We start from the raw sequence: 15,475 nt of genomic DNA on the forward strand, positions 1-15,475 counted from the left end.
AGGCCCATTGTCAACAACTAGGGTTGTGTTTCTAAAATCCTCAATTTTCATCCGATTGTCTTGAAATTTGAAAAGGATTTATATTTCAGGTTACTGAATTCAACCAGCTAACTATTTTTGAGGTCACCATCGACCAAAAGGTCAACATAGTCCCAAGGTCAACAACTGAGGTGGTATTTCTGAAATCCTCAATTTTTATCCGATTGACTTGAAATTTGAAAAGGAATTGCATATTGGGTCATTCAAGTCAACCACCAATTATTTTTGAGGTCAAATTTGTTTTGTGGATTTTGCAAGTATCGTGCTCTGCATGACGTTGTCTTATTCTCTGTTATTTTCCTTATCCATTTCCATTCCCTTGAATCTGAATTTCTCTCCTCTATTTCTGTTTCGAAGACAGGTGCTTTTTCTTTACACCAACAAGCCACACATTATTGCTGGAGAACAATCCATAATAAACGTAATGACAACGGACAAATAATGCCTAATTTGTGACATGCATGACTGCCAGAAAGCTCGCTGAAAATAATGGGGAAAACTATTTTAAGGCAAAGTAGAGGGTGCGGAGGCTTCTTAATTCCCATCATTTGCACCTTGTTTGTCTGACTGTAGGGGGGGGGGACATGGTAAGTCCCCCCCCCCCACTTCCCAGCCTATACAGGCTGTTAAAGCTCATTAGCCAGTTGTAATCCCACCATGCCTTTGATCACATCACCGGCTTCCATGTGATGAGATAGTCTCCCTCAGTTGGTGGTTGCGGACTCGTGGTGTTGCACAAGTTTGAGGTTATCCAGCCATGATTGGACTGGTCACAAATTGCGTGAGCACCATTTTGTGCGGAGCTCGTGGGGAGCATTTGTAATGGTTTGGTTTCGAAGAGGAAGGATGAGTATTGATGCAGCTTGGACAGTTTGATCGTTGCCAATCAATGTTGAACTTGAAATCAATGATGACACTGGGAACTGAACAAGCTGCTGCTGTTCTGTGTTCCAGCTCTTCCATGAGCCTCGATTTTGGATCCAATAAAGGACGTATAGTGAGATTGTGGGAAGGATATTGGAAGCGGATGCAGTTGGAAAGGAGGTTGTGGGTTTAAATTCCACAGAAAGCTGCAATCAAGGATTTGGATCCGAAGCAACTTGGAATTGATATTGTTCGTGTCATGGGTAATGAGTACGTTGCCATCGGATTGTCGTTAAAACCCCAGCTGGCTCACTAATGACTTTCAGGGAGGGGCTATCCTGCCGAACTTGTTTTTGAGGTCAAAAGGTCAACATAGGCCAACATAAGCCAAACAGCTTAGGTGAGATTGCAGCCTATGGCTGCTGGTTTCCTCATTGGTTGAGGGCACAGCTGTGCTGCTGATGCAATGCCCTGTATTACCAGTTCACTGGTACTCATTTCGCCGACCTCCGAAGGATGACAGGCTGAGTCAGCCCACCTGGTGTTAATTCAATGACAGACAGGGGCTCAAACTCAAGACCCTAAGATCTTAAGATTTTAAGCTAGCTACCTTAACCGTAAAGCCAACACCAGGCTTAATACCTGCCCAACATTAAGGATAAACACGGTAAGGGGATTGCACCTGAAAAGGTTTTTTTTTGGTCAAGTTGTGGCACCAGGGGGAGGAATGGGAATCAAAAGGACAAATCCCCGAATCGAGGCTTGAGGTTCCTCCAATAGCAACGTCATGCATTGAGACACGTCACATTGAGCATCTGCTCCGAGTCAAAGAACATCCTCATTTGGAGCTCCTATGGCCACATCAAGGTGCTGATAATTAATATTTCATGACAGGCCATCCCGTGTTCCAGGGTGTCTCTCCCTTCCCCATCATCTCGAAGTTTAAACATTTTCTATTCAACGTACTTCTCCCCCAATACACGTTTTCCCTCTTTTGTCCTCTCCTTGTGGAATCTCTCTGTAGCCAGCCAATCATGCTCTTGACCTCAGTCCTGAAAGGTATCTCCTCTTATCCACCTTTCTCAAAACCTCGATGTAATCTCTTCCACTCCACCGAATGTTGTGCATCTGTGAAAACTTGTGTCTTGCTGTTATTTTTCTCCTCCTTCCTTGCTTGTTATGACGAAAATTGAAAATTTTCATCACATGTCGGTCTGTCCTGTTTGTTTGTTTGTCTGTTTGTCTATGAGTGCGATACCTCGCGAACGCTTTCAGCTATCTTCTTCAAACTTCACCAGAGGATTCCCAAGGACAAATGTGAGGCTGTCAGTGGTTTTTGATTTTACATGTGAAAGGTCTTGGTGACAGTGATGTCATTTGCATGATTTTCGTCATACTTCTCAGGCTACCTACCATCTGACACCTTCTTGTTTGTTTGTCCTCTCACTCTCAGCTGTTCAGCTCGTTTACCCTCGCTAGAGGAGAGGGTATTGCATTTGGGTCCGTTTGTCTGTCTGTTACTTGGCAATTTTTTTTTTTTTGCCAACTGTTGGTTTGTAGTGTTTGTTTGTCTGTCTGTCTGTCTGTCTGTTTGTTTGTCACACGATTTTTGGCCACAGTTTTCAAGAAATCGTTCTGAATTTTTTTGTGTGTGTCGTTGACCGGCCAAGGATAGCAACGCTAAATATTTGTGAAAATCCATTTCCGGATCCGGATCTGAGAATTTTAAAAGTGATTCTTCACCATTGAGAGATGGGGCCAAAAATGATATTGTATGATATCTCAAAAAGTTGAGGACGGATTCGGATGAAACCTGGTGGAGGACATGTTGGGTGTGTGAGAAGGACGAATTGATTCGATTTTTGTGAAGATCCGAATGTGGATCCGGATCTGAGAATTTTTCAAGTGATTCTTCATCGTTGAGAGATAGGGGCCACAAACGATATTTAGCATGTTATCTCAAAACGTTATGGATGGATTCCACAGAAACTTTGTGGACAGGTTGGGAGTATGACAAGGAAGAATTGATTCAATGTTGGTGAAGATTCGAATCCGGATCCAGATACGATAATTTAAAGTGATTTTTCACTTTTGAGAAATGAGGCCAAAAATTGTGGATCACATGATATCTCTAAAAGTGGTGGATGAGTTATGACAAAACTTGGTGGATGAGTTGGTTCGGTGACAAGAACAAGCCGATTCGATTTTGGTTGAGGTCCGGAATCAGATCCAACCTATCAGTGGGATACAAAAGGTAAACTATTCAGCCTGGTGGAAGTATGTGCTCTACCGAGTGCTGTTATGTTTTGCTAAGTTGTCACTCTATGAGGGATTTTTCATTTGTTATCTTGCCAAAACGAAGTTTTTGCAAGATATGTTAGTCAGCGTGTATGTTTTATTTTATTTTATTTTATTTTTTGTTTGTCTAATCACGTATAAATCACTCTGCAGAGCACAGTTATCATTGGAAATTTTTGTAACTTCGCATATCAGAGGCCTATAGAGGTCCCTTTCAGCGCACAAAATTTTGAAGGTCAAGGTCAAAGGTCAAGGTCACTTTGTCGCAAATCAGGGGAGTCGACGAAACCATTATTTTTGAGTAATGTTAATCTAATCGTCTCCAAACTTTATGGGAATGTAGTATATGGTCTGGCGCTCAGCTGATTAGTTTTTGGTGGCGATTGGCCTTGACCTTCATGGTTAGTGCCTGAGGTCAAACATATTGTTGTGGTTACCAGATTCGCAAACCACCATTCAGGTCCCTTAGGTGAGGTATCTCGGTAAGTGCATGTGTAGTTAGGCCCAAACCCGTTGTCTAGTGGGAATACATGTCATTTATACGTGCTGCGACTCTTCAGGATAGCCGTTTTTCTTTTACTATCTTTATTTTGGACCAACCGCCATGACCACAACCACAACATCAACCACCGACCACAACCACCGCTTCACCACAACCGCCACGACCTTCACGCACACCTCACAACCGTAGCATCGCCACCGTTCTTGCCCCGCTGTGGGTACCGGTGTTGGACTCATGCAGAACGCGCGTCGAACAGCGTGTACAAAATCACGGATTTTGTGCTTCAAAAACGGATCAAAAACGACACACGCCCACTTTTTGCCGTCCAATCGGTGAGCGAGGGGCGATTTGGCCCCGCCTCCAGAACGATCGATATATGCAAATTTGTGGATCAAAGCCTTCACGCCCCTTTTTCTCGGGCCAATGGGGAGCGAGGTGAAAGGTCAAAGGGAGGGGTCAAAGGCGAAGTTACGGGGGGATAACAGGACGGTGTTCGTCAGTCAGGGGAGGGTCGCAAACGAGAACGAGAAGGAGTCGAGAACGAGAAGGAGTCGGAACGGAGGGGACGAGTGTGGAAGACTGGAGCCCGGCCTGCAGTGGCTGGAGAAGCTGAAGAGAGTCGGACGAGGGGGTGCTCGCGTCGGTGCCAGGAGCTGCACGCCCGAGGGAGGCCGGCAGCGCCGACCTGGCCGAGGTGGAGACGCACACCAGGGATAATAAAGATCCTCTATACCCCGAGCATCAGCAACCCCTCCTGCCCCCCGCGCTGAGATAGTGCGACCAAGGGGGCCCCTTTTCCCACCCCCTGCCTGACACTGTCCGCGAGGCCCGCGGAGAGAAGCGCCATCGCCGCTCCGCGTCTCATCACCAGACGGGTAGGCCCGACCCGGTCTCGGCCTCAGGCCTGCCTCATTCTTGGGGATTTCTTTTTCCTTGGTTTTGGGTATGTGTTGTCGGCGCCGTCTGTGAAGTAGAATTGTATAAGTGTTGCCGTGTGCTCGGTAGTCGGTATTAGCTCTGCACTGTGTTTTCACTTTTATGTTTGCTTTTTGTGTAAATGGAATTGTGTTTTCTTTTTTCTGTGTGCTTTTGGTGGAATTGTATTTGTGTGCTTCCCCGTGTGCCGCGAATAAATGTGCTTTATTGTTGAACTGTTCTCCCCGCTCGCTCGTCTTTTCCCCATTGAACCCTCATCTTGCTTCACGTAAAGGGTTGGTAGTGGGCTGAATACGCCCGATAATTAATCGAACCGTCGAGGTCGACGATAACACCGCTCGGTTATTCTGATAGTACGGAACGGGTCGCTTAAGTGGCCCGTGTCCGAAGTCGACCTGCGGCGAGGTGCGATCGCCCGGTCTGCCACTCCGCGTGGGTACTTAGGTAGTTCGAATTTGGCGAGCAACCCTATCCCACGCGGGGGGCTGATTGGCTCGATCGCGGTGAGACCGAAAGGTCCACCCGTGACTGGTTCCCGGCGTTAGTCCGAGAGGGTCACGACTGGATTGTCCGTCCGGTGGGCGACGTGCCGCGATTCGAGTTACGTGGCCGTTCGCACGCCGGCGGGCGCGAAATCCGCAACACTGGTGTCAGGAGTGGGATACAAATTCATCGCCCTCCTCGCGGCACTGGTATTGGAGAGCGGGACAACAGGCTCTCCTGTCTCCAGCGAAATTCACGGGAATCGGTCCAGGGGTGAGAGAAGCGACCCCCGATTCCCTCCAAATTACGAGCGAGCAAATTAACCCTTTAAGAGAAGCAAGATGGCGTCTCAAGGCGAGCGGGAGCCGGGGGTATTAGAAATGTATATGTGTAATAATGTAGAGTCCATGGTCCAGGATGGAATCCCCGAGCAGGAAATGTTGATTGTGCAGGAACACGGACTCGCCCAACTGAACCCAGGGCCCGAGGTGGGTGCGGCAGCGGCCGCGGTGTATGACACCTACCCCTCTCCACCAAGACCCTTCCCCAACCCTTGCCGAAACGGCTCAGCTGAGTGCATCCAACATGGCCCAGCTATGCGCCATGCTGGCGGCAATGAACGAAAAAATGGATGCAAACACAAATGAAATGAAAAACGAAATGAAAGACATGAACAAGCAAATGAATGAAGTGAAAACGACGATGGATGCGAATACACAACAAATAAACGAAAAGATGGATACAAAATGAACGGAATGGAAACAAACATGAAGGAGGAATGAAAAGCTGCGGGTGAGACGCAGAACATGGGCCGAAGCCTGCAGGCGGGCATGAAGGGCCGTGACCGGGGAGATAAAATGGCGACTCCACGTGTGGGAGCAAACGCAGCTGGGTGGGGGTGCAACGGCTGACAGGCCCGCGGTGGAGGCGGGTGAAAAATAATTCGTGGAACGTGTTGGGCGAGGGTCGTGACGATGACCGAAAGGGAAAAATTAAATGGGGAGACCAAAACGTGTGAGACGAGACACGAGGTGACGACAACAGAAATAATAGTTGAGACAAGGGAGGTAAAGGGGGAAGAGTTGGCAGAGACACGGGAGATGGGAACGATAGAGGGAAGACTACACGATGAAGACGGGGTAAGTGACGCGCACGCACACACGGAGGTAGTGGAGGACAATGGGGTTGAGCTCGCGGAGCGTGTTGGGACCCGGTGCGAGCACCTGGATGGCCTCCTCCAGGAACGAGGGGAGGGAGTATGCCCCCTTGAGGCGAGTCACGACCAGGTGAGTTCGGTCGTGCTTTGCGAGGTTGAGAGGACAGGTGCTGTGGACAGGTGCTTGGAAAGCTTGGGGGGTATAGAGGCCCCGGAGACTCTTGTGGGGACACGAATCCCCAGTGTGGTTGTCCCTGTGTGTGTGGTGCAAGGCGTGAGTGCGTCCCCGTGTGTGGAAGCGACCCCGTGTGTGAGTGGTGTGGTGGCGATGGTGCCGGAGTGCGTGCTTCCCAGCACGCCGTGTGTGGATGAGGCACCGTGTGTGGATGAGGCACCGCGGGTGAGTGCCCCTGCGTGTGTGGATGAGGCACGGAGTGCGAGTGAGGCACCGCGGGTGAGTGCCCCCGCACGCGTGAGTGAACGGCCGTATGCAAGGGAGACCGTGTGTGTGAGAGAGCGGTATGTGAGGGAGATGTCGGTTGGCATGCGGGAGCACGCAGCCGCGTCTCCCGGTGTGAATGTGATGGAGTGGACTGTGTGCGTCGTGACACGCAGGTATGCGTGTGTGGAATGGAGACGGAGACGGCGACAGAGGAGAGAAAGCCGAGTAGCGGCTGTAGCTCTTTCGTGGACCGTGCCGGGTTCACCCAGCAGTGAGCACGCGGTTCGTGCTGTGCAACGCACGAGACCGCCACGTGCTCGCTTGCGAGAGTGAAGTCCCGGTCCGGAAACGCACGCGGTGGATTTGCCGATCCCGCGGACGGACAAAGTTTTGGCAGGTAAACGGATTTGGACCGGACGGGTTCTCCACGCGATCGTGCGTGTTAAGCTCCAACGGGCAAAGCACATGTGTTCGCGTGGGGAACCCCTCGAGACGTGTGGCTTGTGTTTTTTTTTTATATGCGCACGGTGACGTCATGGCTGCACGTGGGGTTGGAATCCGGCAGGAGGGGTATCTCTGCCGGATGGTCCCGTCCAAGGAGGGACGAGGAACACGTGCAGCTGCATGACGTCACGGGCAGTTGCAAGGTGCAAAGAGCGCGAGTTGCCGCGCAGGTGCTGCGCATGGAAAAAAAAAAAAAAGCCAAGCCTCACTTTCGGGTGCAAAGGATTCCTGGGCAAGGGGTGAAAGACCCCCTTACCTGGGCACAGGATGGAAACTAGTTAGGGGGAAGGGTTAGCTTAGTTAGACCGACTCCATGGGGCAGGGGTAAGTCCTCATGGAGTCCGTGGAATGGATTAGTTAGAGGGATTGTAGCCAGATTTAGGTTGGGAAATAAAATGATTTATTTAGAGAACAGTGACAGACTTGTGAATGTGTAGAGGGGACGTAGCTTAGCAACGTAGTGTTAAAAGGAACGTGCTGTAGTTTAAGGGACGACGTGGGAGCACGAGTTAGTTTGGGGATGTAGTTAGGATGATGGCAGAGTTCAGTGGTGTGTGTGTTGAAGAGTTGTTGGTGAGTGAATTGGAAGCATGTGCTTAGTGAGTGAGTGAGGCCAGCGGGTCTGTGTGAGTGGAGTGAATGGGGAATGCATGGTGCGATGAGTGATTGGGGGGAGGAGTGACTCCCGCCCAAGGGACCCCGGGGTCAGAGTAAAGTGAGTTAGCTGGGTTAGTCAAATTGTAAAATGGAGGTCGTTTTGTTGTTGGTGGGAAAGTAGGCTCGAGACCCATTTGGAGGGGTGCAGGAGCCCTGTTGACGGGCTTGGGAGCGTGGCTGCGAAAGGTGAGTATCGCTGAGTGGGTACCCCGGGCACCAGGCTAGTCGGCCGCGGTAGGCCATGGGCCCATGGGGGCCGGGATAGAGTAGTGGGCACGGGTGCGCCTGCTTGGTGCGGGGCCCGGGCGCCATTAGCCGCGTGGGCAGTGTTGTGGGCACGGGTGACCCTCGGAAAGGGGCCCGGAGGCCGGCCTGCCACGTGTGCGTTTCAGGGAGGTGCCATGGGGAGGCACTCCCGGTGTTAGGGAGCTGGTAGGCTCGGAGGCAGTGTAGTGCCCGGGGTGCCATAGCGGGAGATTCGCCAGAGGGTCGTGCCTGCCAAAGGGAGCCACGTGTCCCAGCCAGGAGACCGTGTGAGGGCACGGATAGAAAATTGGGGGGTGAGGCCCGAAATTGTGAGGACACCAACACAGGCGACGGGAATCTGGGTTGTTAGAACCAATAGTTTAAGCGAGAGGCGCTTGTTGAAAGCCCCGGGGTAGTTTAACAGTTAAATGGTTAGGGTAGATTAGGAGATGTACCCCTCCGCACCATCCATCCCCTCGCTGTCGTTGTGGGCCGCTGGACCCACTTGGTGTTAAGATCGCCGAACTCTGGGGAGGCCATTCTGAGGCTTCGTTGGGCCTCGACACATGTCGTTAGCTCTCCCTTGTTCCCCTCTGGGAAGGGAACGTAGGGGTTGGGAGTAGGCTAGGTGACAGAATAGGTTAGCCGAACAAGGACGATAAAGGGGGTTAGGGGACGATTTATAGTGGGGAAGTAAAAAAAAAAAAAAAAAAAAAAAATAAGTTGGGGCTAAATTGGGGTTTGACAAATTAAGGGACTGGGTATGTACAGTGACAGGCAAAGGCGATAGGTTGGGAGGGAGACAGGTAGGTAGGTCCGAGCCCGCCTTCCAAGTGGCCAGCACCACCGCACTCCCTCCACCAACCTCCACTGAACGGCAAAGGCTGGCCACTTCATCGGCTGGCCGTGTTTTGCTTCAAGGCGGAGGCCGGCCAAGTTCATCGGCAGCTGTGTGCTGCAAGGCCTGTGCCGGCCAGTTCATCTGCTGGCTGTTTTTCTTCGAGGCCTGTGCCGGCCAGTTCATCTGCCGGCTGTGTTTGCCTGCAACGGTCTTCTTCTGCGGGCTGTGTTTGCCTGCAGCGGCCTTCTTCTGCGGGCTGTGTTTGCCTGCAGCGGCCTTCTTCTGCGGGCTGTGTTTGCCTGCAGCGGCCTTCTTCTGCGGGCTGTGTTTGCCTGCTCACCTTTGCCATGCCATGCCCACTGCCCACGTTCACCAGCCCCGTTCAATTTTGCTTTGCCCCCCTGTTCATTTCCATGTGCGCCAGGATCAAGGCAACAGTTTGCAAGCTGCGAGAACTGCCCTGTTGGCAGCTACAACACGGGCCTGCAGTGGCAGCCCGTGCACCGTGTTTTGCGTCCATCCATTAATCCATTCATTCGTTGTGCTCATTGCGTGTGCCACTTGAGCTGGCACGGAGACTACGTTTGTGCAGCCCATGCACCGTTGTGATTCACTGCATTCAGTTCAAACCGTTCATGCATCCATTCGTTGTGCTCATTGCGTGTGCCACTTGAGCTGGCACGGAGACTGCGTTTGTGCAGCCCATGCACCGTTGTGGTTCACTGCGTTCAGTTCAAAAGGGAAGGCCTTGGACTGCGTGTGAGCAGCCAGCCACGTTCCCTGTCACCTGCATTGTTTGAGTCAGAGACTGCATGCGGGCAGCCTGGCTCCCTGCTAACTGCTTTTCTTTTGCAGAGTTCAGTGATCCTGGGCCATGGTTTAGTATAAAATTTGTAAGTTAAGGTAAGATGTACTGTACATATGAGTGCGCCCCCGGCATGTTTGTCTTAGCGCCGGCAATTTTATTTAAGTCGTCCGTGTGAGTGAGTTTGTTTAGATAGTTACGCAGCCCTCAGGTTATTTATTTTGGGGACACGAATACCATGAATGTCGCACTCAGGGATCCGTAGGTAAAGTGTACTAGGGGAAAACTACACATGATGGCACACGAAAATTTGACGACTCGGGACGAGTCTGTAAAAGGAAGGGGGGTAGTGTTGTGGTTACCAGATTCGCAAACCACCATTCAGGTCCCTTAGGTGAGGTATCTCGGTAAGTGCATGTGTAGTTAGGCCCAAACCCGTTGTCTCGTGGGAATACATGTCATTTATACGTGCTGCGACTCTTCAGGATAGCCATTTTTCTTTTACTATCTTTATTTTGGACCAACCGCCATGATCACAACCACAACATCAACCACCGACCACAACCACCGCTTCACCACAACCGCCACGACCTTCACGCACACCTCACAACCGTAGCATCGCCACCGTTCTTGCCCCGCTGTGGGTACCGGTGTTGGACTCATGCAGAACGCGCGGCCGAACAGCGTGTACAAAATCACGGATTTTGTGCTTCAAAAACGGATCAAAAACGACACACGCCCACTTTTTGCCGTCCAATCGGTGAGCGAGGGGCGATTTGGCCCCGCCTCCAGAACGATCGATATATGCAAATTTGTGGATCAAAAAGCCTTCACGCCCACTTTTTCTCGGGCCAATGGGGGAGCGAGGTGAAAGGACAAGGGGAGGGGGTCAAAGGCGAAGTTACGGGGGGGATAAAAGGACGGTGTTCGTCAGTCAGGGGAGGGTCGCAAACGAGAACGAGAAGGAGTCGAGAACGAGAAGGAGTCGGAACGGAGGGGACGAGTGTGGAAGACTGGAGCCCGAAGCCTGCAGTGGCTGGAGAAGCTGAAGAGAGTCGGACGAGGGGGTGCTCGCGTCGGTGCCAGGAGCTGCACGCCCGAGGGAGGCCGGCAGCGCGACCTGGCCGAGGTGGAGACGCACACCAGGGATAATAAAGATCCTCTATACCCCGAGCATCAGCAACCCCCTCCTCTTTCCCCCCGCGCTGAGATAGTGCGACCAAGGGGGCCCCTTTTCCCACCCCCCTGCCTGACACTGTCCGCGAGGCCCGCGGAGAGAAGCGCCATCGCCGCTCCGCGTCTCATCACCAGACGGGTAGGCCCGACCCGGTCTCGGCCTCAGGCCTGCCTCATTCTTGGGGATTTCTTTTCCTTGGTTTTGGGTATGTGTTGTCGGCGCCGTCTGTGAAGTAGAATTGTATAAGTGTTGCCGTGTGCTCGGTAGTCGGTATTAGCTCTGCACTGTGTTTTCACTTTTATGTTTGCTTTTTGTGTAAATGGAATTGTGTTTTCTTTTTTCTGTGTGCTTTTGGTGGAATTGTATTTGTGTGCTTCCTGTGTGCCGCGAATAAATGTGCTTTATTGTTGAACTGTTCTCCCGCTTCGCTTCGTCTTTTCCCCCATTGAACCCTCATCTTGCTTCACGTAAAGGGTTGGTAGTGGGCTGAATACGCCCGATAATTAATCGAACCGTCGAGGTCGACGATAACACCGCTCGGTTATTCTGATAGTACGGAACGGGTCGCTTAAGTGGCCCGTGTCCGAAGTCGACCTGCGGCGAGGTGCGATCGCCCGGTCTACCCTCCGCGTGGGTACTTAGGTAGTTCGAATTTGGCGAGCAACCCTATCCCACGCGGGGGCTGATTGGCTCGATCGCGGTGAGACCGAAAGGTCCACCCGTGACTGGTTCCCGGCGTTAGTCCGAGAGGGTCACGACTGGATTGTCCGTCCGGTGGGCGACGTGCCGCGATTCGAGTTACGTGGCCGTTCGCACGCCGGCGGGCGCGAAATCCGCAACAATATTTAACCCCAAGGTCAAATTTTGAAGTTTTAGGAACCATATCGTGTAGTACCTCAAATTGAACACCTTGATGAGTGCTTTCTCGATATGTCAAGCTTGAGACATTATGACGTCATTTGGTGACGTTATGAGGAAAACACATTTTTCATGGTTACTCTGTAGAACGATTCTCATCGGAATCTCTCAGAGGCAGATATTCCTCAAGGAGTCGCTCCTGGTGGATAGCAGCTCTGTTCACCTCAGTGTGACCTTAAAGAAGTCACACGTGGTCACCTTTTGGCAAGATACGGGTCACCCTACGGGTGACATTGGTTTATTTGTTTGTTTGTCTGTCTGTCTGTCTGTCTGATTTTTGCCCACACAAAACTTTGGTTTTTTCTCTGCAATCACTTGTCGGATTGAGACAAAATTTTCACCACAGGAGCGACTGCTCATGAAGAATGTTTTATTGACAATTGTGACGTCATAGGTCATGTGGTGTGGCAGCCATGTTGGAAAAATGGAAAAACTTTGGACCTCTGTATCTCTGAAGCCACACGAAGGAAAAAATTGAAACTTGGCACACCGCAAATACACCTCATGGGAAATGTGATTTTTATGACATCACAGCTGCCTTCATTATGACATCATAATTGCATATGTAGAATGCTACATCCGATCAGTTTGAAAATTTTTGAGGGTCATCGATGGTTAAATTCGTCCACAGGGAAAAGAATTGATAACGTTATCGGTCACGTGATTCGGCAGCCATATTGTTTTTTTTATTTAAAAAAACCTTCAAAAATCTTCTTCTCTGAAGTGGCTGAACAGTTCGAGGCGAAACTTAATATGTATGACCGCCTGTCTACGACGAACAAAATGTTCACACATATGATGTCGTAGGTCACATGGTTTGGCAGCCATATTGGATTTACCCTGAAATCCATAAAAATCTTCTCCAGAGCGGCTGGACAAATCGAGGGGAAACTTCACACAAATGTTCCCCAAGCCGTGGGTGTACACGTTTATTAAGGAATAATTGATCAGACACATGGTCTGACAGCCAGAATTTTTTAATTTTTTGATCTGGGTTCTTTTTGCTTCTTTGATTTTTTTATTATTATTATTTTTTGAATAAGACTCACTTGGCTGTGTCTGGATGGGTTTGAGGGTAGAGGAGTAGCAGCTGAAATGTGAATCATATCCAGCTTCCTCCTGATGATTTCATCCTTGCTTTTGCTTGTTCGGGTTCGTTCTAATTACTCCAATGCAGTACCGTACGTCCAGTATTTGGTCTTCCATTTGATATTAATTCAATTTATTTTAATCCCATTCTGAATTCGTCATGGGTTATAGTCAAGTGGCCAATCAAAGCGGGACGTCTTGGTACCCGGTCGGTCATCACTGCCAGCAGTTATAATGTAGCAGTGATAATTATGTCTCTTATTAATTACGTAACACACCAGTACACAAACACCTCACAAAACACACCATACAAAACAAGTCCTGGCGAGGGTCTGCAATTTCCAATTGCTCTGTTTTTTTTTTTTTGTTCTATTTGCAGACATAAATTCATGGCCCTTATTTGATAATAAAAATGTTTCTGAACTTACCCTTTTACTTTTACTCCTGGAGTTTTGTAGTTTTCATTCTATCCTCATCAATCCCTGCTTCTCTCTTTTTCCTTTTTGTCTTTCTTTTTACAGGATATAAGGCTTACAAGTGAAGCTGCCACACACATGGACATACAGACGAATACACGAGACAAGACAGGACCATAAGATGAGACAAACGCAGCCACTGAGCTTGGGGGAAGTGCCGTCTCTTCCTGGCTCTTTATAGGTATCAGCGACGCCACAACAATAGCATTGCCTATCTTACCACACTCAGCAGGGCATTCCCTTTTTTTAAGTTTAGTTCAACTGACATTTAATCTCTTACTAGCGGGGTATGTTTACACATTGTTAGCAATAACGAAGCGTACTTCTCCATTGTCTCAGGTCGTTCACCTGCATTTTTTTCAATCATTTATTTTCTCTTTTTTTCATTTATTTATATTTTCATTTACGGATACTTTCCGATGGTTCTGTGATTTTTTTTTTCCTGGTTTATCAGCTTCGATGTCCATCGGCAAACAAAATTACCGTGCTTTCCCATTGTCCCAGGTCACTCACCTGCATTTTTTCATTTATTTATTTTCATTTATTAATTTTCAATTACGGATACTTTCCGATGGTTCTGTGATTTTTTTTCCTGGTCTCTCAGCTTCCATGTCCATCGGCACAACAAATTCCCAATTCTCTCGGACACTCACGTGCATTTACTTTTTTCATTTATTTATATTTTCATCTACGGACGCATTCCGAGGGTTCTGTGATTTTTTTTTTCCTGGTGGATGGGCTTCGCTGTCCGTCGGCTTTCAGCTTTCTACGTCACCCAGAAGGTACTGATCTTTAATATCAGCCAGTGAGTCAGCGAGTCAGTCGTTAGCATGACCTTTATATATCAGATGAAATGCTTTTTTTTTAATGATTTTGTGATATTTACATTGATCGTGATAGAGCGAGCCATTTCTTCCTCATCAGGAAATAATTCCAAACTTGCCTTGAGGTGGCATCATCAGCCTACCTGGCAGTCCAGGTAGTCCAGTCCACGTTGGATTCGACCAACTTTTCAATGGAGATCATTTGATGTTTCGTCCGAGTCCAGCAAAACAGATATGGTTCACCATGTCATTGGAACCAAATTTAAATTTTCCATCAATTTTTTTTTTTAGTTTGCTGTAATACACTTGCCATTACAAGGTGGGTGGGGTTCAATCTACAGACAAGATACTCATCATACTCCCAGAAACACCGACACATGTTTTATATTTTTGAATATACAAGTGAGCCTATATATGACAGTAAGGAAATATTTTTCTGACTATTTATAAAAAAAAAAGAAAGTTGAAATTAATTTGACTCTCATGAGTATCTTGATCGTGGAACTTCTCGAACGTCCCACGTCACCTTCTTGACTGTCCGCAGCAGATGTCGATGCAAACGTCTTGCAAAATTGTGGGACCTCATTTTGGGTGGTGTTCTCTGTTACTGCCCCATGGAGATCTCTTTCCACCAGTCACAGCTCGTGTGACATAAGGTGCAGTGCAGTGCAGGTGTGTTTGTGTGTACATCTTGGCATGCCTTGCATGTGCTGGCACAGTGCCGATGGCTTGGCGAACTGGTTTGGCGGGCAATCCAAGGTGGAACAGCTGCTTGCTCAAAGCCTTCTTTGTGCACCTGATTTGTGCCTGACATCACCACCTGATGCCGAATCACTTAATGGACGTTTCAATTCGGTCGCATTCTCAGAAAATATGACGGAGAGAGCGAGAGACAAAAGGAAGCCTTCCTTGCCTTTGTCAGAATGTAGGAAAGTCAGCCAGTGTATCATGCTGTTTGGATAAAGAACATAATGAGAGGAGAGAGACCACCTTGGTTGGAAATAGCAAAGGCAAGGGAGGGTGGAGGAGGGAGACGAATCGGGAAGATGGATTTGTGGGGAGTCTGGGTAGGGGTCTGTTTTAGATTTAAAAAAAAGATAAATGATTTGCTTGTTACCATGGATGACCACCCAAATTGAGCACAAGAATATCAGACCAGGAAGCAGTTAGCATTGCTAGAATCCGATGGATAATGTATTTTGATACTTTCATCCACCT

Source organism: Eptatretus burgeri, chromosome 17 (assembly GCF_056783735.1).
Source record: "Eptatretus burgeri isolate ZD-2024b chromosome 17, Ebu_testis_v1, whole genome shotgun sequence".
NCBI lineage: Eukaryota > Metazoa > Chordata > Myxini > Myxiniformes > Myxinidae > Eptatretus > Eptatretus burgeri.